Below are 24,067 nucleotides of genomic sequence, written 5' to 3' on the forward strand. Positions count from 1 at the left end.
AAAGCAAGCTGCTGTCCTGAAAAGGCACTTTTCACCACCTTCCACCCAACTGCTCTCATTGAACAATGAAGCAACAAATGCTTCCTGAGGCATGCCCCAAAAGTGTGAGAAGCATGCCAGGGACTCCATGTGAGGAGATTGGGTTGTTTTAGTGGCAAAACACTTGAAGCTTACCAACTGGTATTCATGCAAATGAGAGTCAGAATACACTCCCCCAGAACAAAAGTCCGCTTCTGAGCAGTCGCCCACTTGAAAATAAACAAACAACCAATGGAAACTCAGGCATGGTTCCAGAGAGCAATAAGCAGGCCAGGAAGGGCGGGGGCAGGGGCGCTTGCAGTTGTTAGTTGGACAAACCCTGAAACACAGCAGGGGAATTGTCTCAAGTGGTAGAGTGCTTGCTTAGCATGTAAGAGGTAGTGGGATGGATGCCTGCATTCTCCAAAACACCAACTGCCCCCATGCTTGCATTTTACAGAGAAAAACTTTCTTGTCATCTTGCAAACCATCTGAATCATCTGCACTTTCAGCCAAGTCAAGATCACATTTCTTTTGCCACAGTCAAAGCAGCACATTTGTGAAAACAGCCACTATTTGAATTAAACCCAAATATCTATCAAAGCTCCCCGGGCTCCACGGAGCCCAAATATCTATCATCCAGCTCCCTGGGCTCCCCCCGCTGATAAAAGCTATCAGCGGGGAGGAGCCCGGAGATCTGGATGCAAGCTCCATGGAGCAACAGGTATCTGCTTTCCTGCAGTCCAAGGGAATTCGCCTGGACTGCGATAACATCGAGGTTTGCCACCCGCTACCAAGGAGGAACACCAGCGACAAGCAGACCATCATCATGAGGTTTGTCAACAGGAAACATAAGACTGCACTATTAAAGCAAGCGTACAAGCTAAAGGGATCCAGTGTCTACATAAACGAGCATCTGACCAAACAAAATGCGGGTACAGCCAGGAGTGCACGCATTTTAAAAAACAGAGGAAAATTCAGAACACTTGGACTACAAACTGTAAAGTGTTTATTAAACTAAACGGTATACCTGAGGAGGCCAAAGTATTGGTTGTTAAAAATATCGAGGACCTGGAAAAGTATCAGTGACCATCATGAGCGGGACCATAAGCCACACATCTCAGAGGATTACGGAACAGGATTTATTGGAACTACAATCATTTGTGTACACTGATCACAAATCACAGGATTTGGAATATGATATAGATCCGGACAATAATTTCTTCTCTGCCATTAACAACAACTGCTGTTATTACACTGATGAACAGTTCAATCGGAGCATTAAAGCTGATGGCAAACTCTCAGTTATCCACTTCAATAGTAGAAGCATGTATGAAAATTTCAATCTCATCAAGGAATATCTACATCAGTTTTCACATCCGTTCAGCATTGTAGCCAAATCTGAAACTTGGATACATAACGTCAAAGGCACAGACTTTGAGCTGGAGGGCTATGAATTCAACTACGTAAATAGACAAAACAAGAGTGGAGGGGGAGTGGCCATATTTGTGGATAGGGACTTGAAATTCAGTGTGATGGAAAGTATATCAACAGTAATTGACTACACACTGAAATGCATAACAGTTGAAATTTGCAGAGAGAAACATAAAAATGTAATTGTTAGTTGTATATATAGAGCTCCAGATTCTAGTATTGAGGTCTTCAATAACTGGATCGAGGAAATGTTTTCAGAAGTGAGTCCCAAAACAGTCTTCATATGTGGAGACTTCAATATTGACCTGCTCAATCCAAATAAACACAAAATGACAGACAATGTTATCAACACAATGTACAGTATGGCCTTTTTCCCGAAAATTACTCGACCCAGCAGAATCACCTCACACGGAGCCACCCTCATATTCAATATATTCACTAATGGTTTTAATGACAATTTAGTAAGTGGACTATTGATAAATGATATCAGTGATCATTTACCAGTTTTCTCAGTTTATGAAACAAAATTTGGGAATAATAAACCAGAAAACACAAAACTTTTCAGATGACTTAGATCAGAGGAATCAATTAACACTTTTAGAAATTACTTGCTGGCACAAAATTGGGATGAAATATACCGACTAAAAGACATAAATAAAGCATATGAGGAATTCTTGAGGATATTTATATCATTATATAATAAAAATTGCCCAATTGTTCATTACAGTAAAAAAGTCAAACATACAGTATGTCCATGGATTACAAGGGGTTTACAAAATGTCTGTAAAAAGAAAAATACATTGTATAGAGAGTTCATAAAGCAGAAAACTAAACAGGCAGAGGATAGATAAAAAAAATATTAAAATAAATTAACTAATATTATAAGGGCTGCTAAGAAAGAATATTATAAGAAATTATTAAACGATAACAGAAATAATATCAAAGTAATTTGGAGCACTTTGAACAGTATTATAAAAAATGGGTCAAGATATCTAAATTATCCAAAGTACTTTCTTAATAATGACAAATATGAATATAACCATTATTTTCAACCATTACTTTGTAAACGTAGGACCAATCTTAGCGGAACAAATCCCGGATCCAGGAACATCTGCTGAAAATCTGGGCAATTTAATGGATAATAATTATTTTTTCAATGTTCCTTACAGCAGTGGAAGAAAAAGAAATTGTTGATATTGTTGGGAAATGTATGAACAAAAAATCTACCGACTGTGATGACATTGACATGATGATATTGAAAAATGTTATTGATGGAATATCCAAGCCATTCACATATATATATGCAATTTGTCATTTCTAACTGGTAGATTTCCAAACAGAATGAAAACAGCAAAAGTCATTCCTCTGTACAAAAGTGGGAGCAAACACCACTTCACAAACTACAGACCTGTCTCACTACTTCCGCAATTCTCCAAAATTCTCGAAAAACTTTTCAATAACCGATTGGATAAATTTATTGACAAACATAAACTACTTAGTGACAGTCAATATGGATTTAGAGCACATAGATCAACATCACTGGCTTTAATAGAATTAGTTGAAGAAATCACCAATTCCATAGAGCAGAAAAAACATGCAGTTGGAATATTCATTGATTTAAAGAAAGCATTTGATACAATAAATCATGACATATTAATAAAAAAAACTGGAACGATATGGCATCAGGGGTATAGTTTTAAACTGGGTTAAAAGCTACTTAAGTAACAGGAGACAGTTTGTGAAGCTGGGAGATTGTTCTTCCTGCATGTTTGGACATAACTTGTGGTGTTCCCCAGGGGTCAGTGTTAGGACCAAAGATTTTTATACTATATATCAATGACATATGTAGTGTATCTAAAGTAATGAAGCTTGTCTTGTTTGCTGACGATACAAATATCCTCTTTTCTGGTGATAATTTAATGGAACTATTGCAGGAGATCACAACAGAAATAAGTAAATTAATAACATGGTTCAACAGTAACAAATTTTCATTAAACCTGAACAAATCCAAAGTAATATTATTTGGTAACAACAAAACAAACACACAACTAAATATTCAAATCGATGGGGTTATTATAGAAAGAGTTAAGGAAATCAAATTTATTGGAACAACTATTGATGAAAAACTTAGCTGGAAACCACAGATAAAAAACATACAATCCAAAGTATCAAGAAGTATTGCAATATTAAACAAAGTCAAACAGTTTCTAGATCACAATTCACTCCGGATTCTTTTCTGTTCCCTGGTTTCACCTTATTTAAGTTACTGTGCAGAGGTATGGGGCAATAATTACAAAAATACAATACATTCATTATTCATTCTCCAAAAAAGAGCAATAAGGATTATACACAAGGCTGGTTATCGGGATCATACAAATACATTATTCTTACAGTCAGAAATACTGAAATTTGCAGATCTGGTGGACTATCAAACAGCACAAATATTATTCAAAGCAAACAATAATCAACTACCACATAATATTCAAAAACTGTTCACTGAAAGAGATGGGAGTGATAATTTAAGGGGTTTATTTAAATTTAAAAATTATAGGGTACGCACAACCAAGAAAAGTTTTTGTATTTCTGTTTGTGGGGTGAAGCGGTGGAACAGTTTAAATGAGGAGCTCAAGGGATGTCCAGACATGAAGCATTTTAAAAAGATGTACAAAAATTTGATTTTCACAAGGTATAAGGATGAAGGGGATTAATCATAACTGGCTGTTTATTGTGTAAATTTTCTTTTTTTTTCATTTTTGAGTCTTCATCTATTTGTTCTGTTTTTATTTTGTTCTCCATTGTGAGTGTGGTATTTGTAGTAAACTTGTGTGTAGACATATGGATATACACATATAATTAATTAATTATATGATATAGTTATAGAGAATTTATATCTGAATAGTTGAAGTAATAAGTTATATATATATATATATATATATATATATATATATATATATATATATATATATATAAAAGGAAGCTCGATAATCAATTTATATTGACTAAAGTAGAGGGTGGGATTAAATAAGTTTTTACTTCAGCCCACTCCTTTTCGGACATGGAATGTATTTTTGTCTTGTTTTCTTTTGTTTTGATATATTATTATTACCCATATTATTTAAGGTTTATTTTCTAATTTAGTGGCTTTTTACGTGTTCTTGTTGCAAATGCTGTTTTGTTTTTCTTGTTATCTGCTTATTTATTCATTGTTTGTTTACATGTTTGAAATAAACTATCATCATCATCATCATCACTGCAACCGCACTTGCTAATTGACACCGCAACCACGCCCCCAGAGTGAATATTCATGAGCGAATTGGGCGTGGTGTTTCGCCCAGTGGAAACCTACAGTAACCCTTTGTGTACCGCGCACGGGGCGGGATTTTTTCTCTTCAATCAGAAATATTGGTAGGGACACGCCCATACCGCCCACACCCAATTCTACACCTGTGTTGTTGAGCATGGAGAAAACCAGAAAATAGGGAAAAAGTTAGAGCAGGCAAAATAAAGATTTTTTTCTTTCTTTTTTTAAAATAAGGTAACTATTCTTAAATCTACTATAATACCACATGAGCGTATAGAATAAAAGAACCAAATTCATATTTTAATTCTCTACTCTAGGAAAAAAAAAAACATTTAGCAACTTCACTTAAAGAGTGTCAAGCAAGAATAAAAAAAAAATCCTTTTTTGAGCAAAAGCATTATTTCTGAAGATACTACAATATGAGGTTGATAGGAGCAAACCCCTATTCCAGGTCCCTACTCTAACGTTTTTATTTACAGAACAAGTCAGATAGTAAATTGACAAGAATAAATACCACGCTTAAGCTTAACCAAAAGTCGGAAAAACAATAATTTACTGCCGTCAATGATTTTAAATATATCACTTCTACATATTAAAATCCAGAAAGGTAAACACAGGTAGACTCCGCCCCCAACAGCTGGATCCTTTTGAAGAGAAACATCGCCTTTTGGGGCGTGTGGGAGATACTTCTCTGCAAAAAAATCAACTGTTCTAACATCTCATCTCATTATCTCTAGCCGCTTTATCCTTCTACAGGGTCGCAGGCAAGCTGGAGCCTATCCCAGCTGACTACGGGCGAAAGGCAGGGTACACCCTGGACAAGTCGCCAGGTCATCACAGGGCTGACACATAGGCACAGACAACCATTCACACTCACATTCATACCTACGGTCAATTTAGAGTCACCAGTTAACCTAACCTGCATGTCTTTGGACTGTGGGGGAAACCAGAGCACTCGGAGGAAACCCACGCGGACACGGGGAGAACATGCAAACTCCACACAGAAAGGCCCTCGCCGGCCCCGGGGCTCGAACCCAGGACCTTCTTGCTGTGAGGCGACAGCGCTAACCACTACACCACCGTGCTGCCCCTGTTCTAACATTTGTTGACTAAAAATGTTCAGCTCAGCTAGAGCAAAGCCTACAAAAATATATTGAACTCATTAACATTTCTCTCCAACAATCTTTAGTAAAAGGCGAAAGATTTATACGTCAATGAAGAGAAACCTGAACTGCACTGAACACTGGATCAGGTTAGTGACACTGGATTGGAGGTGCAGAAAGCTGGTATAGGGTAAGGTGGCCTGGGCCAATCTCTTACACCTTTACAGCTTTATTAGCCATTGCACACAGGCAGAGAAATGTCTGACCAACAAGCTTTTTTGAAAGATCGATCGATCGACTGATCGATAGATAGATAAGCAAGCGGGGTGGGGGGTGTTGAATTTTGAAAAGGAACAGTTGAGTGCTGTGTGATCTGTCCAATATCACGGATGTAGGCCTATAAATTAAATATGAAAACATCAGCTGGAGTTTGATTATTGACAGGAACGCTGTTGACCCCAGCAGTAAGTGCTTTCCATACCACATTTTTTATTGATAAATGAGAGTTGTTGCGTCATCCTCGTTAGTATAGTGGACAGTATCTCCGCCTGTCATGCGGAAGACCGGGGTTCGATTCCCCGACGGGGGGACTTTAAAAATGTATTAACTCGTGCAGCAGGGGGATGGAGTGGTTCACACTGTCGCCTCACAGCAAGAAGGTTCTGAGTTTGCGGCTGGTGGGGGCCTTTCTGTGTGGAGTTTGTGTGTTCTGCCTGTGTCAGCTCTGGTTAACCCCCCAGCTCAAAGACATGTAGTTCAGTTAACATGGGGTGGTGTTGGGCTGAAGTGCCCTTGAGCATGTTGTGTGTGTGTATATATATATGAATGACCACATTTTGTGTCAATTAAATCTTATTAATAGTAACAGATCTAGATAAATCCAGTGACTATAGACCATACTTTAATATGCCTAAAGTCAATGTTAATGTCAATTATGACTATTATAAATTGCCAATGGTAGACCCTCTGATGATGTTCTTCTAATAATATTCTATTTCTAAGTCTAGTAAAAGTCAGACGAAAAAATGTTTTCTGTGTTTTTAGCTTTTAGATAAATATCAGAAAATTAAGTTAGCTAATTTAATGGATGCCCGCTAACCTATCTTTGCGCATGGAGCGTTAGCAAACCTCCCTCGTGATAGTGAGAACTGGCAGCCAGGATTTTTCCATTGGCTCACGCGCTCGACCCCCAATCCAATGTTGCTTTGGTTGGCCAAAGTTATGAGGTTGCTGTGGGGTACTAAGACTAGACTAAATAACAAAATTAAACGATTTAGACATCCCTAGTCTCCCGGACACTCTGGGAGTCTGCCCAGGAGCATGTAGACAGAGAGAGGAAAGGCAGGAGAAACTTGATCTGAGTCTTATTTGGAAAGTTGTAAATTAAATTATAATGACTGGCTATTGCTGACAAGGCCGGATTAACTATATGGGCCTGCGGCACAGTTCCCAGGGGCACCAACCACTCACAGCCAGTGGGGGGGGGGGCACCACATGACAGAAACTTTAAAAATATTTTTCGTGAATGTTTGTACACTTAAAATGGTTATACACTTGACATTGTTAAATAGTCATATATAATTCATTATGAACACTAATTTCATAAGAACAACAACAATAACTAGACCGGACAATTCCCCAGGGGAAATTGTGAGAGGATGCAGTGCGTGAAGCAATTTGGTCACTCATGTAAGCTAGCTGTGAATGTGTGACTTGCTATGAGGCTACAAAATTGAGTGATGTGTTAAAAGTAGTAAACTGTTATGCAACTTAGCAAGAGTTACCTGCCTTGGTGAATGAATATCACTAAATTCCCATTTGTTTGCTCCTTGTAGTATCAGCACAATAAGCTGGCATCAAAAGGAGCAACCTGTCAGAAAAACTGCAATAACATTGGGCGAGATGTCAAGGTCAGTCAAACTTGTAAAAACGACAGAATCCTATCCCAGAGAATAATTTGCGAAGATGCAAGTTAAAATTTGCCTTATTTTTGCAGATGCCCCAAAAGTACTGTGCCCAGCCAAAAGTACTGCACTCAGCCTTGAGAAGCACCAGAGGGACATCCACCGGAGGGCCTCGGAGGAACTGCGCCCGGCCACGAGAAGCTTGTAAGGTACCGGACACAGACGTGATGACAGGTTCACAAAGGTACCGCCCCAAGCCACTTGAGGACCACAGAGGTACTTTGCCCAGACAGTACATGGCGCCTCAAAGGTATTACACCCAGCCATGGGTGGTCCTCAGAGGTCCTGTGGGCATTCCCGTTTGCCTCTGGTCATTCCCTGGTGGTCTAGTGGCTAGGATTTGGCGCACTCACTGTCGTGGCCTGGGTTCGATTCCCGGTCAGAGAAAGGGGGTGTGTTTTTTTTTTAACCCCCACCCATCTTTATTACTAAAATAGCATCAGACTCTCTGGCAGAACAAACGCTTCCTTCGAGCCGGATTCCAACCAGCGACCTAAGGATAGCCATCGCAAGCAACTACAGTTCTCTGCTCTTCCAACTGTGCTATCAAAGGGTACCCTGAAGTGCTTTTCTGCTGAGTGAGCCGTCAAGCAACATCTCCAACAGCGCTTGCTTTTAATATACTGCATATATATTGTTTTGTGCCAAAACTCGTTTTGCACAAGCTGGCTTAACCTACCAAATTATGTGCACCCGCAATACGCAACGCAATGAAATAATTTAGAAAATCTATTATAAATAGTGATTTCTCTTCAGTCTTTTAAGGCTGATGAAAAGCTCAGTTTCAAAAGAACAGAAACAAATTAATGGATCGTGTTTGTTTCGGGCATTTTGGCAAATGTGAAAGCAAAATCCAGAGAAGTTGTGTTGACAATGACTGTGATACTCCGTACACAAAACTCCAGTCAGACTCCAGGTTCTATTGAAACAGTATTCATTTTTAGTATTCCGGACCTTGAGGCTTTATTTCCTATTCTGATTTAATCAAATGGATTTATTCAAACGTTGTAGGCTTGTCCTCACCAATTTACCAGTGGCCTTCACAGAGATGAGAGCATGAAGAGAATTGCTCAGTCAGGGCAAAGTGCAAGGGCAGGAAAAGCTTGTTGGTACTTTAATGACATCGTGTGGCCGTACAGTGTAAATGCTTCTAGATATTCTCAAAAAAAGATCTGAAAATTGATCTCTGCTCATGCTGGTAATGAAGTTACTTAAATTTGAAATGCTGACTCGTGTTTTTTTGTTTTTCTTTTTGCGGCTGAGGAACCACGTGACCGCGTATCACTATCATCACCACTGTTGTTTCCACAGTCAGATCTACAATTATTGTCAAAGCTCAGTAAAGAAGGTTTGTGTGATTGTAAAACTGAGCAGTGGGACTTTGCCATTTTTCTGAACTGTGGGAGTTTGCCATTTTTCTGCCTGATGCCCATGGTAAAAAAAGTCAGGACTAAATCATCATCAAAGAGAGAGAGAGAGAGAGGATTGAGAGAGAGAGAGGACTACCAGGAAATACCTTCTTTTGACGCATGTTTCAGGAAGCAGATGTTACTTTATTGTTCAGTGTGAGCAGTTGGGTCGAGGTTGGTGAGAAGTGGTTCTTCAGAGCACATGGTGGCTTTTGGACCACCATGTTGAAGAAGGGAAGTAGGTGTGCATCCTTCTTTCAGATTGTTAAAGCTATCCATGCTGACTTTGCTCAGTAGATAAAATACGTTTTTCAGACTGGATGTTGGGATTTTCATCTCCCTGTGTAAATACTGTATGTGAGTGGGTCGAACTGTGGGCTTCAAAACAATAATCAAGAGAAAAGACATCTGTTCAAGGCAAAGTCACTGCCTCGTCACTATTTAGTGAAGCACCTCAGCAGCCATGACATTTTTTTTCTTTGGCCAGTTAGCTCAGTTGGTTAGAGTGTGGTGCTAATAACCCCAAGGTCACAGGTTCAATCCCTGTACTGGCCAATTCTCTCCTTTACAGGTCCTGTTGTTGTCAGGACAGGGGAAGCCTTTTTCTGTTGAGGGAAATGTTCTGCAAAACAAGAGCTTCTCTGGTTGTTTTGCAAAATGTCAATCGATTCCTTGTATCTGGATGTGCCATTGGAATACAGTAACTCAACTGATTGCAGGACACAGGAAATTCAAATACACGCATGAGATTGCCTCAAAGAGAAGCACTAATGAATCTCGTAAAAATCAGTGCTCCTTTTTCAATTCATCTAATTGTGCTTCATTTTGAAAGTAACTTTAATTTCATAAACTCTAAAAGGTATCTTTAGTTGCTTGAATCACTCAAAACCACTCCAAAACATAGCAATTACTGAAGGATCCAGGAAGGTAGTAGCCATTGTTAGGGTATGATAGACAGATAGATGGTCTTTTTCTTTGTATTTTCTCTTCTCTTATTCACCACTAAATAATACAGTCATTAGCTGACTGCTTTTCCAGAAAGTCCATAGTGAGAATTCACCAGTTGACCACTATTTCATTCTGAGGGGACTGACTCAGGTGTTTTTCATTTAAAGTGCACAGGATCTGATCAGAACTTGAGCTCGTTCACAGCCCAACCCACACAATCCAATGTGGCAACAGAGGGTACAATGGATGGTCCATCACGCCATGTGAGCAGACCAAGTGAGTTAAACATTGATGGGCAGTTATCACTCTGATTTGGTTCTAGGGGCACAGCCAATTATGCTTTCCATCCATCCATCCATCCATTATCTGTAACCACTTATCTTGTACAGGGTTGCAAGTAAGGTGGGGCCTATTCCAGCTTACTATGGGCGAGAGGCAGGGCACACCCAGGACAAGTCACCAGATCATCACAGGGCTAACACATAAAGACAAACAACCATTCACACCTACAGTCAATTTAGACCCACCAATTAACCTAACCTGCATGTCTTCAGGGGAAAACAGAGCACCCAGAGGAAACCCACACAAGCACAGGAAGAACATGCATACTCCACACAGAAAGGCCCCCATCAGTCACTGGGCTCAAACCCAGAACATGCTGGCTGTGAGGCGACAGCGTTAACCACTACACGACTGTGCCACGGCCAACTGTTCTAATGCTCCCTGAGCCACCATGTTGCACCCAAATCCAGACCTATAGTGCCCAATATCATTGAAGCTGTGATGGTACTGGAATAAACCTCAGATCCAAAATCGCAGAAGTGGACCATACCTATCTTGAAGAGAACTTGTTCCATGTTGATGGAAACAAAGGGTTTGGGATATGCAAGCTTGCTCAAAAGCAGCCTTCAGGTGAAATATATTATTTAAAGAGGTGCAAAGAGCAGCTTCAGAGGTTCCACTGAGAGTTGAACTCAGACCACTGGATTCAGAGTCCAGAGTGCTAACCATTACACCATGGAACCAAGACACAGCTGCAAGATTGTTTTTACCATCAAATTACTGCCATATAACTGACCTCACTCTGGCAAAAAAATTTAGTACCCACTTGGTCAAAGGTGTACACAAACCACCAATCCCCATACCCGGGAATGAATCAGGGACCTTCAGTCTTACGCTCTCCCTACTGAGCTATTTCAGCATGCCCTACAGGGTTTAACTCATGGCTTCTTCCATGCAGTCGGATACAGCCTTTGGCCCTTGTGAAATGTATGCAGCAAGCAGCAATTTGTTTTTGAGATCACATTCCATTATATTACATTATAGGCATTAAGCAGATGCACAACATCAACTCATCAGACATGGAGGTAGACCGCCAGATTCAAGCTGCCACCAAAGCCTTCGGTGCTTTACAAAAGCAACTATGGTCTCACCATGACATCAAGAGAACCAGCAAGTTGAAAGTATACAATGCCGCAGTCTTATCACCTCTGCTTTACGCCAACGAATGTATGAGGCTCTACGGTAAACACTTCAAGTATCTGACCAGGCTACAACTGCGACACCTGCATCAAATCCTCAAAATAAGATGGCAGGACAAGGTCCCTGATGTAGAAGTCCTCAGGCGAGCCAAAACAGTAAGCGTGGAAACCCTTATCACAGCCTCCCAACTTCGTTGGGCTGGACACGTCTACTACCCGAAGCCGTTTTCTACGGAGAACTGAGCCTAGGAAAGAGGCTGACAGAAACAAGGAGGACAGAAACTGAGGTACAAAGACGTTTGGAAGAGGAACATGAAGAATGCCGTCATTATCGATCAGACGTGAGAAAGGGATGCCTCGGTTCGAGCAACATAGCGAAGCAAAGTTAAAAGCTCAGTGTTTGAAATTGAAGACAAGCATCAAAGGGAGTATAGGAGAGCTCACGAAACTAGACATTCCATAGCACCTCAACCGGGCCATTCATGCCACCGCTGCGGACGACTCTGTCGCTCTGGTGCGGGCCTCACGGCCCATCTGTGTTTCTGTGCATCCTACTGAAGCAGGCATCATCGCTAGCAATGGACAGCCAACAAAGGGTTGCGGACAACTGGCACCATTGGTGGGGCCCCTTGGGCTATTCTGTTATAAGAGCAGGCCTGCCTGAGATTGATGACCCAGGATTAAGCGTGCAATGGTTGACAGAAATGATTTCAAGTAATCCTGACAAGTCCATTGTGCACTTGTGCAATGAGCTAAGACTGTTGCATGATGCAAACACCGGTGAGGCATTCCCAAACCCAGTTGTATGGGTGAATGGTTTCAAACGGGACATGGATCGTCGCCGATGAGGCATTCGTGAAACTTATGTTGAAAAGTCCAACATGAGAAGACTGATGGCAAACGACAGGGGGGGATGAAGTGCTAGGAACCTGTCTCTATCGCTGTAACGGTCCCTATACGTGGTGCAAATTGACATGGGACAGAAGAAGAAAAGAAACTGGAAACACCTGGATTTGTCTGGACTGAAATGGGCGACACATTTTTACTACTGATGTGCTTCCTCTTGTTTAGCAAGCCAGCCATGCTTCTGCTGCATCCTTGTGTGTACTCTCAATTAATGGGATCTTGGAAATTTTGGTGTTAGAAGAAATCTGCTTTCCCCTCTCTGCTAAACACATGCAATCGCGAATTTCAAAAGCCCCTGGACAAAGCCTTTCTCTCATCAAATTTGACACACAAACACTGGCTTAAGAGTCCAGTGCCTCATCGATGAGGCCAGTGCGGCATAGGCCTTAACCTCAAATGGCCAGCATCAATAGCACTAATGGCCCTTTTCCACTACCCTTTTTCAGCTCACTTCAGCTTGCTTCAGCTCACTTCAGCCCGACACGGCTCGCGTTTCGACTACCAAAAAACAGCACGACTCAGCTCGCTTCAGCCCTGCTTAGCCCCTAAAACTCGCACCGTTTTGGAGTGGGGCTGAAGCGAGCCAAAGCGAGCCGAGTGAGGCTGGGGGCGTGAGCAGACACTCCCCTGTGCACTGACTGGTGAGGAGGAGTGTCCTCACATGCCCACACACGCCCCGTGAGCACGCTGGCATCTGTAAACACCGTAAACCCGGAAGAAGAAGAATTACGAATTACGAGAATTTCTGAAGCCTTATGCGCCTCGCCTCATCTATACGCTCTTGCCAGTATCTGTTGGCGTTGTCGGTGATACCAGCAACACTAACGACTCCATGTCCTCCATGTTTATTGTTTACTATCCGGGTCGAGAGACTACCGCTTAAAAGCTCACTGATGTCACTGTTTGCGCTGCTTAACGACATCACGTGACATCCACCCACTATCACTAACTCCACCCAATGTGTCCACCCACTTCCAGCCAGCATGGTTCAGCGCGGTTGTAGTCGAAATGCAACTCCAATAGCCTCACTCAGCTCGACTCAGCACGGCACGGCTCATCCTGACTCAGCCGCGTTTGTAGTGGAAAAGCGGCATAACACTCATGTGAAGGGGAAACAACAGCCATCTTTCTATTTGGGGCATGAAGCCCCTATTAGCCCCCGTTCTATTAGATATCTGCGTGAACGCAGGTTCATGTCACCTTTGCATTCTTCACAAAATCTGTATGGCTTTACTGATTTTACTGCTTTCAACAAGGGCTGTAACTTCATTGTCTTGGTATGTGATTCAAGTTAGGGAGTAGGACCTGTGATTCCCAGGAGAGACGCTACACTGTGTCCATTATCATAACTAGCAAGAAAATCTTGTGTTTATTTCTCCATGATTTATGACTATTACAATGATTCCATTCACTATATTCTACTGGAAAGAAGGCATCCAAAAAAAACAAAACAAAAACAGGTTAATGGGTGACTTATTATTTACAGGCCCCCGGGGCCATATTCTGAGTTTCTTTCTGAATTTGCAGATTTTATCTCAGATCTGGTTATTTACTTAGACAAAACTTTAGTTGTCGGAGATTTTAATATTCACTTCGATAACCCAGAAGACCCTTTGAAAACAGCGTTTGTGTCCATTTTAGATTCAGTAGGGATTAATCAGAATGTCATAGGTCCGACCCATAATGGTCGTCACACCCTCGATCTAATACTAACATTCGGGTTAAATGTAGAAAATATAGTCATACTTCCACAGTCTGAAGTTATCTCAGATCGTTATCTCATCTCATTCAAAATATGTCTGAGTAATAATAATGCACCTCACCACGCTACTGTATTAAATGTACATTCACGTCAACTACTGCACAGAGCTTTATAAATGATCTCCCAGAGTAATCAACTTTGATTGGGTCACTGTCGGCCCCTGCAGAACTTGATCAGGGAACTGAATGCTTAGAGTCAACGTTCTGCCATACTTGACCTCATTATCCACCATAAGATAATGTAGCTCCTCTTAAAAGGAAAATGTTCAGAGACAAAAAATTAGCACCCTGGTATAATGAAGACACTCACACTTTAAAACAGACCACTTGAAAATTGGAACGTAAATGGTGTCAAACAAAATTGGTAGCTTTCAAATTAGCATGGAAGGAGAGCTTCCTGAAGTATAGAAAAGCTCTTAGTGCTGCTAGATCAACTTATCTCTCCTCCCTAATAGAAGATAACAAAAATAATCCTAGATTCCTGTTTAATACTGTAGCAAAATTAACCAGGAATAAGTCCACTATAGACATGTGCATAGCTCTAGTATGTAGTAGCAACGACTTCATGAATTTCTTTCATGACAAAATTGAGAATATCCGACAAAAAACTCAAACTACTAATTTAAGGTCAGACAATGTAAGAGACCCTGTAGTTAACTGATAGAACTGTATCAGATCAGCAATTAGAATGTTTTACTCCCCTTAGAGAAATTGAATTACTTCCATTAATCTCCACATCAAAAGCCTCAACTTGTGTACCCAGGGGCGCCGCTAGAAATCTTGGGCCCTATGAAAGATTACAATTTAGCCCCCCCGATAAAATTTTCAAGCTCATGCAACTGAATTTGAAGTCTGTTTTTGGCTGGCACTTCTACTTTACTACGCGTGTGATCAGCTACCTAGCAAGTTTAGGTGATACAATTATTTGGTATATGAACATTTTAAATGCAGAACTGTCAGAATTAGACTGAATAGACTGTTGCCTTAAAATGAAAATTCCATGATATATATGGAAGATATATATATATTTTTTTCTTTTATGAGCAACTATTATTAGGCCACTCAGTAGCCTATGGAGTTCATTCAATCCAAATGTTTGTGTTGAGAGAAATTGCATGCATCACTGTATTAGTATGGATTTATAACATTCTGTATGCACATTATGGATACTCCAGAGCCCTCCAGCAAACATCATCAATAATCAGGATTACAAAATGTATTCCTTTGTTTCCACCATTTATTGACTTATTGTATGTGATCAAATCTATGCCTTGATGAATAACTACACTAGTTTTTTGATACAATCACATAGTGCACTGCAAGAAATCCACTAAGTGTTTTTGGTTTCTTTTAGGCATCACACATTTATTAGAAAACACAGCAAATGTTCAAATATTCAAGTAAAATACCTAGCAGCAGTATGAATAAATCCACACATGAACAATAGCAATGATATCTATGACCACAGCTAATGTGCAAAATATTAAAGTTAAATACTTAATATCAACAAATCCGCACATGAACAATGGCAAAACACCTAGACTTAATTATACAATAAAGATACCGATGAAAAAAGGTGATTTTTTTTTCACACACAGTGTGATATCCGGACTTCATAATTTATCACACCTGCTCCTGCTTAGCAACTTCTAGAATGTTCACCTCTGTTGCGCACATAGAGAAACTGACAGCTGCTCTAAACTGCGCTAATCCTGCTCCCAGAATCAGACTGTACCATTAGTAAAAAGGGTGGAGGGGTGAAATGACAATATCATAAATAATTCAAGAAAAATGTTATAGCAAATCATAACCATGTATAATTTGCATATTTTAACAGATGAAATGAAATATTTTATTAAACTTACACAAGGCAATACTATTAAAATAATATTAATATCCCTCACAGGGCCCCCCTGTCAGTGCCAGGCCCTTAGAATCATCCTAACTTTCCCCCCCTAGTGGCGTCACTGTGCGTACCAGATCCCTTGCCTACATGTCTATTCAAAAAGATAATACCCAAAGTAATTGCACCACTTCTAAAAATAATAAATTCTTCTCTTAGGATTGGCTATGTACCCAAATCCTTTAAACTAGCAGTTATTGATTAAAAAACCTGACCTTGATCCCTGTCAGCTGTCCAATATCAAAACTCCCCTTTATCTCCAAGATCCTTGAAAAAGCTGTGGCACAGCAGTTTGCTCATATTTACATAGGAATAACATCCATGAAATGTATCAGTTAGGATTTAGACCTCATCATAGCACAGAGACAGCACTGGTTAAAGTAGTAAATGACCTACTGTTGGTGTCTGATCAAGGCTGTCTCGCTGCTTGTGTTGCTTGACCTTCATGCAGCATTTGATACCGCTGATCATTCCATTCTTCTGGATAGACTAGAAAATGTTGTGGGAGTTAAGGGAACGGCCCTCTCCTGGCTCAGCTCTAATTTAACTGATCGCTATCAGTATGTTGATGTAAATGGTGCTTTTTCTAGACATACTGAGGTAAAGTTACAAGGTTCTGTCTTGGGTCCACTGCTTTTTTCTTTATATATGTTACCCCTGGGTGAAAGTATTCATAAACACTGTATTATTTTCCACTGTTGTGCTGATGACACACAGTTGTGTGGTTCTGCAAACCTGATGAGAGACACCAGCTTAATAGAACTGAGTAATGTGTGAAGGACAGACACTGGATGCTTATTAACTTCCTTCTGCTTAACTCTGACAAGACTGAAGCACTTGTACTCGGACCACATGCAGCTAGAAGTAAGCTTTCTGATTACACAGTAACTCTGGATGGCCTTTCTGTTTCTTCACGTGCAGCAGTAAAAGACCTCGGAGTGATTATTGACCCCAGTCTTTCATTTGAAAATCACATTGATAACATTACCTGGATAGCTTTCTTTCATCTCAGAAATATTGCTAAGATAAGAAATTTAATGTCACTCCATGACGCGGAAAAAAACTAGTTCATGCTTTTGTTACCTCCAGGTTTTATTATTGTAATGCCTTACTGTCTGGATGTTCCTATAAGTGCATGAACAAGCTCCAGTTAGTTCAAAATGCAGCAGCAAGAGTCCTTACTAGAACTAGAAAATATGACCACATCACACCTGTCTTATCCACACTGGATTGGCTCCCAATCAAATTTCATATCGATTATAAAATACTACTATTGACCTTTAAAGCACTGAATAGTCTCGCACCACAGTACCTGAGTGAACTTCTGCTCCTCTCTGACCCACCATGCCTACTTAGATCAAAGGGTGCAGGCTATCTGCTGGTTCCTCATATAGTGAAGGTTGCATCAAGGGGCAGAGCCTTTTCTTACAAAGCCCCACAGTTATGGAACAGCCTTCCAAGTAGTGTTCGGGAATCAGACACAGTCTCAGCATTTAAGTCTCGGCTGAAAACATATCTGTTTAGTCAAGCCTTTTGTTAATTGTGTTTATGAGGTAAAGGTGTAGATCTGGAGGGTCCTCAGACATAGAGTCTTTGGTAAACTGGGATGTATGGATGCTGTCAGTCCCCCACTGGCTTGCTCACTCGAGTCTGTTGACGATGTAGTGGCTGGCTGTTTTATGTCCCGGGGCTCCCTCATGCCTGTATTACCTTCTGGCTCTCCCCTTTTAGTTATGCTGTCATAGTTAGTTTTTGCCGGACTCCCTGCTTGTACTGCGCAATATGTATACAGGTACTGTTCCTACTTATTCAGGTGATATTGGGCATACCTAACAGCCTGCGTTTTCTCTCGCTTCCCCCCCCCCGATCTTTCCATCTGAGTTACATGTCGGTCCTGGGATCAAGATGCCGAACTCTTCTGCTCCTTGGACCTGCCTGATCCATCTTGGTGCCCTGTGTCTGGTTGGAGTCTCATCACATCGTTCCTGTGGAGGATGGCCCCATGTGGACAGTTGAAAGTCACACTTGGAGGATGCTCTGGACACTTACAGTAATGCTTTTATGGCTGAGGACTACAGTTGACTTGCTAACTTTAGGACTACAGTTGGCATGAACAGTTTTGCACCCAAGTTTCCATCAATGAAGAGTTTATAACATCAACGAAACTGACTTCATGTTAAAACTGTTAATGTTATAGTCATGTTGTCTGTTGTTGTCCAAATAAGGATGGGTTCCCTTTTGAGTCTGGTTCCTCTTGAGGTTTCTTCCTCATGTCATCTGAGGGAGTTTTTCCTTGCCACTGTCGCCACAGGCTTGCTCATTTGGGATAGATTAGGGATAAAATTAGCTCATGTTTTAAGTCATTAAATTCTATGAAGCTGCTTTGCGATAATGTTTATTGTTAAAAGCGCTATACAAATAAACTTGACTTGACTTGAAAGTCCCTGCATTTGACTGTGCAAAACTCCCAACACCATTCTGTTAACATATATAGGTGCAAATATCAAGAAATAAAAGCTGAAATTCTGACCTATCACATATAGAAGGCAAGCCAAGAAGCCTTTATTTGTCACATGTAATTCTTAAGCACACAGTGGAATTTAAACTCTGCGTTTAATGCATCTGGAGCAGTGAACACACACCCACACACACAAGTGAGCAATGAACACACACATATAACCAGAGCAGTGGGCAGCTATGCTACAGCACCCAGGGAGCAGTTGTGGGTTAGGTGCCCTTGCTCAAGGACACTTCAGCCTAACCTCAGGCCATGGCTACCCCATAATAGCCTAACCGCATGTCTTTGAACTGTGGGGGAAACCAGAGCACCCAGAGGAAACCCGCACAGGCACAGGGAGAACATGCAAACTCCACACTGAAAGGCCCCCCTCGGCCAATGGGTTCAAACCCAGAACCTTCTTGCTGCGACATGATAGTGCTAACCACTACACCACCGTACCACCCACTTTTGACATCAAATGCAAATGTCGTCAGTGTATGGCAAAAAAAAAAAGAAACAAACAGAATTGTCCTTGCTGTTCCAGTACTTTCGGGCTTGCAGCTGGAAATACTGTCTGAGCTGTTGCTCTCAAAAAATGAATCACTACATTCTGAGCAGCTTTCAGAGTGGTGTGGAGGTGAAATGTGGAGAAAACATATTGTAACAGTTCTAAAGTAGGGTGGAGCACAGAGGACGGCAGGACAGAGATCAGGTTCGTACACAGGGGTTTTTATTGCCACACTTTTCAGCGAACAATAGCTTAATCAAACAGACACACACAACCGGCGTCCGGTTCGGGGACGAGATCCTCTGCTCTCACTCTCCCTCCTTAAATAGGGTGCGGTCACTGGGAAGACACAGACAAACACAGGTTAATTGCCATCAGGTGTAGTGATTCTGCCACTTACCTTCCCTGACTCCGCCCTCCTGTCACAGACCGGCATTTGACCACGCCCCTGCTGCCACATACCCCCACCGCCCAACTCAGGCCAGGCGGCCATCTGGCCCGCAGCCGACTCCCCCCCCCGATGGGAGAGGAAGTCTGCCACGACCATCTGCGCCCCCGGCCTGTGGACCACCTTAAAGTTGAAGGGTTGGAGAGCCAGATACCAACGGGTGATCCGCGCGTTGGCATCTTTCATGCGGTGGAGCCACTGGAGGGGCACGTGGTCCGAACAGAGGGTGAAAGGGCACCCCAGCAGGTAGTAACGGAGGGCGAGGACCACCCACTTGATCGCCAGACACTCCTTTTCAATGGTGCTGTAGCGCCCCTCACGCACTGACAGCTTCCTACTGATGTAGATGACGGGGTTGTCCTCCCCCTTCACCTCCTGGGACAAAACTGCCCCCAGCCCTCTGTCCGACGCATCGGTCTGTAACACAAAGGGGAGAGAAAAGTTAGGGGAGTGTAGAAGTGGCCCCCCACACAGTGCAGCCTTTACCTCTGAAAAAGCCCGCTGGCATTGCTCCGTCCACTGGACCGGATCTGGGGCCCCCTTTTTAGTGAGATCAGTCAGCGGGCTGGTGACATCCGAATAATTAGGTATAAACCTACGGTAATAGCCAGCAAGCCCCAGGAACTGTCTCACCCCCTTTTTGGTCTTGGGCCTCGGGCAGGCCGCAATCGCTGCAGTCTTATTAATTTGGGGACGCACCTGCCCGTTGCCCAAGGGGAAGCCCAGATACCATACTTCCACCCGCTCAATCGCACACTTCTTTGGGTTGGCTGTGAGCCCCGCTCGCCTCAGCGACCTAAGGATGTCCCTTAGATGTTCAAGGTGCCGCGGCCAGTCATTACTATAGATGATGATATCATCTAGATACGTGGCCGCATATGTGGCGTGAGGGCGGAGGACCCTATCCATCAGCCGCTGAAACGTAGCGGGTGCCCCAAACAGCCCAAACGGAAGGGTGACGAATTGGTGTAAACCAAACGGTGTGGAAAAGGCCATTTTCTCTCAGGATAGGGGAGTCAAGGGGATCTGCCAATATCCCTTCGTCATATCAAATCAAATCAAATCAAATCAAGTTTATTTGTACAGCGCTTTTAACAATAAACATTGTCGCAAAGCAGCTTTACAGAATTTGAACGACTTAAAACATGAGCTAATTTTATCCCTAATCTATCCCCAATGAGCAAGCCTGTGGCGACGGTGGCAAGGAAAAACTCCCTCAGACGACATGAGGAAGAAACCTCGAGAGGAACCAGACTCAAAAGGGAACCCATCCTCATTTGGGCAACAACAGACAGCCTGACTATAATATTAACAGTTTTAACAGGTATAACCCTCAACTGTCCTCATGGGGCCGTCCTTCACAGGAGTGGGGCGATAAAACTCCGACCAGACACAGGGCACCAGGATGGATCAAGCAGGTCCGAGGGGCAGAAGAGGCCAGCATCTCAATCCCAGGATCAACATGTAACTCAGAGGGACAGAGGGGGGGGGGGGGAGAGAGAGAGAGAAAGAAAACATGTTGTTAGGTATGCCCTAAAAATGACAAGTATTAAATCTGTGTGGTAGGCTCGCAGAGACGAGAGTCTTTACATCAGGCATGACACACAATGGCATGTTAATATGGTAAAAAAAATATATCATGACCTGCTCTGGCTGGATGCTTGATTGGGTGATGGGAGCACACTCCTCACCAATGATGAGATGCAGATGGGACCCTTAGGCCTGGCCAAGACAATTCAGTTACATTTCACCGGGTCTGGGACATGCGACAGAATGTCTGACGGCCGATTCCCTGCAGGCTACGATAGCCAGTCGAGGTCCACACCGTCTCCACCAAAAGATTTCCTGTTGACTCCATGTAACTCAGAGGGACAGATTTGGAGTGGGGGGGGAGAGAAAGAAAACACAGGTGGTTAGGTATGCCCGATGTCACCTGAATAAGTAGGAACAGTATACATATTGCACCGAGTACAAGCAGGGACTCCGGCAACTAACTATGACAGCATAACTAAAAGGAGAGAGCCAGAAGGTAACACAGGCATGAGGGAGCCCCGGGACATAAAGCAGCCAGCCACTGCACCGTCAACAAACTCGAGTGAGCAAGCGAGTGGGGACTGACAGCATCCATACATCCCAGTTTACCAAAACACTCTATGTCTGAGGACCCTCCAGATCTACTCCTTTACCTCATAAACATCATTAATAAAAGGCTTGACTAAACAGATATGTTTTCAGCCTAGACTTAAATGCTGAGACTGTGTCTGATTCCCGAACATTACTTGGAAGGCTGTTCCATAACAGTGGGGCTTTGTAAGAAAAGGCTCTGCCCCCTGATGTAGCCTTCACTATACGAGGTACCAGCAGATAGCCTGCACCTTTTGATCTAAGTAGGCGTGGCGGGTCATAGAGGAGCAGAAGTTCACTCAGGTACTGTGGTGCGAGACCATTTAGTGCTTTAAAGGTCAATAGTAGTATTTTATAATCAATACGAAATTTGATTGGGAGCCAATGCAGTGTGGATAAGACAGGCGTGATGTGGTCATATTTTCTTGTTCTAGTAAGGACTCTTGCTGCGGCATTTTGAACTAACTGGAGCTTGTTTATGCACTTATTGGAACATCCAGACAGTAAGGCATTACAATAATCCAACCTGGAGGTAACGAAAGCATGGACTAGTTTTTCTGCATCATGCAATGACATTAAATTTCTTATCTTTGCAATATTTCTGAGATGAAAGAAAGCTATCCGGGTGATGTTATCAATGTGAGTTTCGAATGAAAGACTGGGGTCAATAATCACTCCGAGGTCTTTTACTGCTGCACGTGAAGAAACAGAAAGGCCATCCAGAGTTACTGTGTAATCAGAAAACTTACTTCTAGCTGTATGTGGTCCTAGCACAAGTACTTCAGTCTTGTCAGAGTTAAGCAGAAGGAAATTTATAAGCATCCAGTGTCTAATGTCCTTCACACATTCCTCAATTCTATTAAGCTGGTGTCTCTCATCAGGTTTTGCAGAGACATACAACTGTGTGTCATCAGCATAACAGTGGAAACTAATACAATGTTTACGAATAATATCGCCCAGAGGTAACATATATAGAGAAAAAAGCAGTGGACCCAAGACAGAACCTTGTGGAACACCAAACTTTACCTCGGTACGTCTAGAAATATCACCATTTATATCAACATACTGATAACGATCAGTTAGATAAGACCTGAGCCAGGAGAGGGCCATTCCCTTAACTCCCACAACATTTTCTAGTCTATCCAGAAGAATGGAATGATCAATGGTATCAAATGCTGCACTAAGGTCAAGCAACACAAGTAGCGAGACACAGCCCTGATCAGACGCCAACAGTAGGTCGTTTACTACTTTAACCAGTGCTGTCTCTGTGCTATGATGAGGTCTAAATCCTGACTGATACATTTCATGGATGTTATTCCTATGTAAATATGAGCATAACTGCTGTGCCACAGCTTTTTCAAGGATCTTGGAGATAAAGGGGAGGTTTGATATTGGCCGATAATTGGACAGCTGACAGGGATCAAGGTCAGGTTTTTTAATCAGGGGTTTGATAACTGCTAGTTTAAAGGATTTGGGTACATAGCCAATCATAAGAGAAGAATTTATTATTTTTAGAAGCGGTTCAATTACTCCAGGCATTATCTGTTTGAATAGATGTGTCGGTAAGGGATCTAGTACGCAAGTTGAGGCTTTTGATGTAGAGATTAATGAAAGTAATTCAGTTTCTTTTAGGGGAGTAAAACATTCTAACTGATGATCTGATACAGTTATATTGTTAACTACGAGGTCACTTTCATTGTCTAACCTTAAATTAGTAGTTTGAATTTTTTGTCGGATATTCTCAATTTTGTCATTAAAAAAATTCATGAAGTCGTTGCTACTCCATACTGCAGGTGTGCATGTGTCTATAGTGGACTTATTCCTGGTTAATTTTGCTACAGTATTAAATAGGAATCTAGGATTATTTTTGTTATCTTCTATTAGGGAGGAGAGATATGTTGATCTCGCAGCACTAAGAGCTTTTCTATACTTCAGGAAGCTCTCCTTCCACGCCAATTTGAACACTACCAATTTTGTTTGACGCCATTTACGTTCCAATTTTCGAGTGGTCTGTTTTAAAGTGCGAGTGTCATCATTATACCAGGGTGCTAATTTTTTGTCTCTGACCATTTTCCTTTTTAGAGGAGCTACATTATCTAAAGTATGGCGGAATGTTGACTCTAAGCATTCAGTTGCCTGATCGAGTTCTGCAGGGGCTGACAGTGACCCAATCAAAGTTGACAGCTCTGGGAGATCATTTATAAAGCTCTGTGCAGTAGTTGACGTGAAAGTACGTTTAATACAGTAGCGTGGTGAGGT

At 41.9% G+C, this 24,067-nt stretch overlaps 4 non-coding genes across 4 annotated transcripts; 2 read left to right on the forward strand and 2 right to left on the reverse strand.

Moving 5' to 3' along the window:
• Positions 1-5,874: 5,874 nt before the first annotated feature.
• On the reverse strand, positions 5,875-5,986 carry LOC132865129 (U5 spliceosomal RNA). Its single transcript, XR_009650299.1, has one exon. It is a non-coding gene; the product is annotated as a U5 spliceosomal RNA (small nuclear RNA).
• Positions 5,987-6,373: 387 nt separating this feature from the next.
• trnad-guc (transfer RNA aspartic acid (anticodon GUC)) lies at positions 6,374-6,445 on the forward strand. The gene has a single exon. It is a non-coding gene; the product is annotated as a tRNA-Asp (tRNA).
• A 3,265-nt stretch (positions 6,446-9,710) lies between these two features.
• On the forward strand, positions 9,711-9,784 carry trnai-aau (transfer RNA isoleucine (anticodon AAU)). Its single transcript has one exon. It is a non-coding gene; the product is annotated as a tRNA-Ile (tRNA).
• A 1,346-nt stretch (positions 9,785-11,130) lies between these two features.
• On the reverse strand, positions 11,131-11,202 carry trnaq-cug (transfer RNA glutamine (anticodon CUG)). The gene has a single exon. It is a non-coding gene; the product is annotated as a tRNA-Gln (tRNA).
• Between the last annotated feature and the right edge of the window lie 12,865 nt (positions 11,203-24,067).

The sequence above is a fragment of the Neoarius graeffei genome, chromosome 17 (genome assembly GCF_027579695.1).
Source record: "Neoarius graeffei isolate fNeoGra1 chromosome 17, fNeoGra1.pri, whole genome shotgun sequence".
NCBI lineage: Eukaryota > Metazoa > Chordata > Actinopteri > Siluriformes > Ariidae > Neoarius > Neoarius graeffei.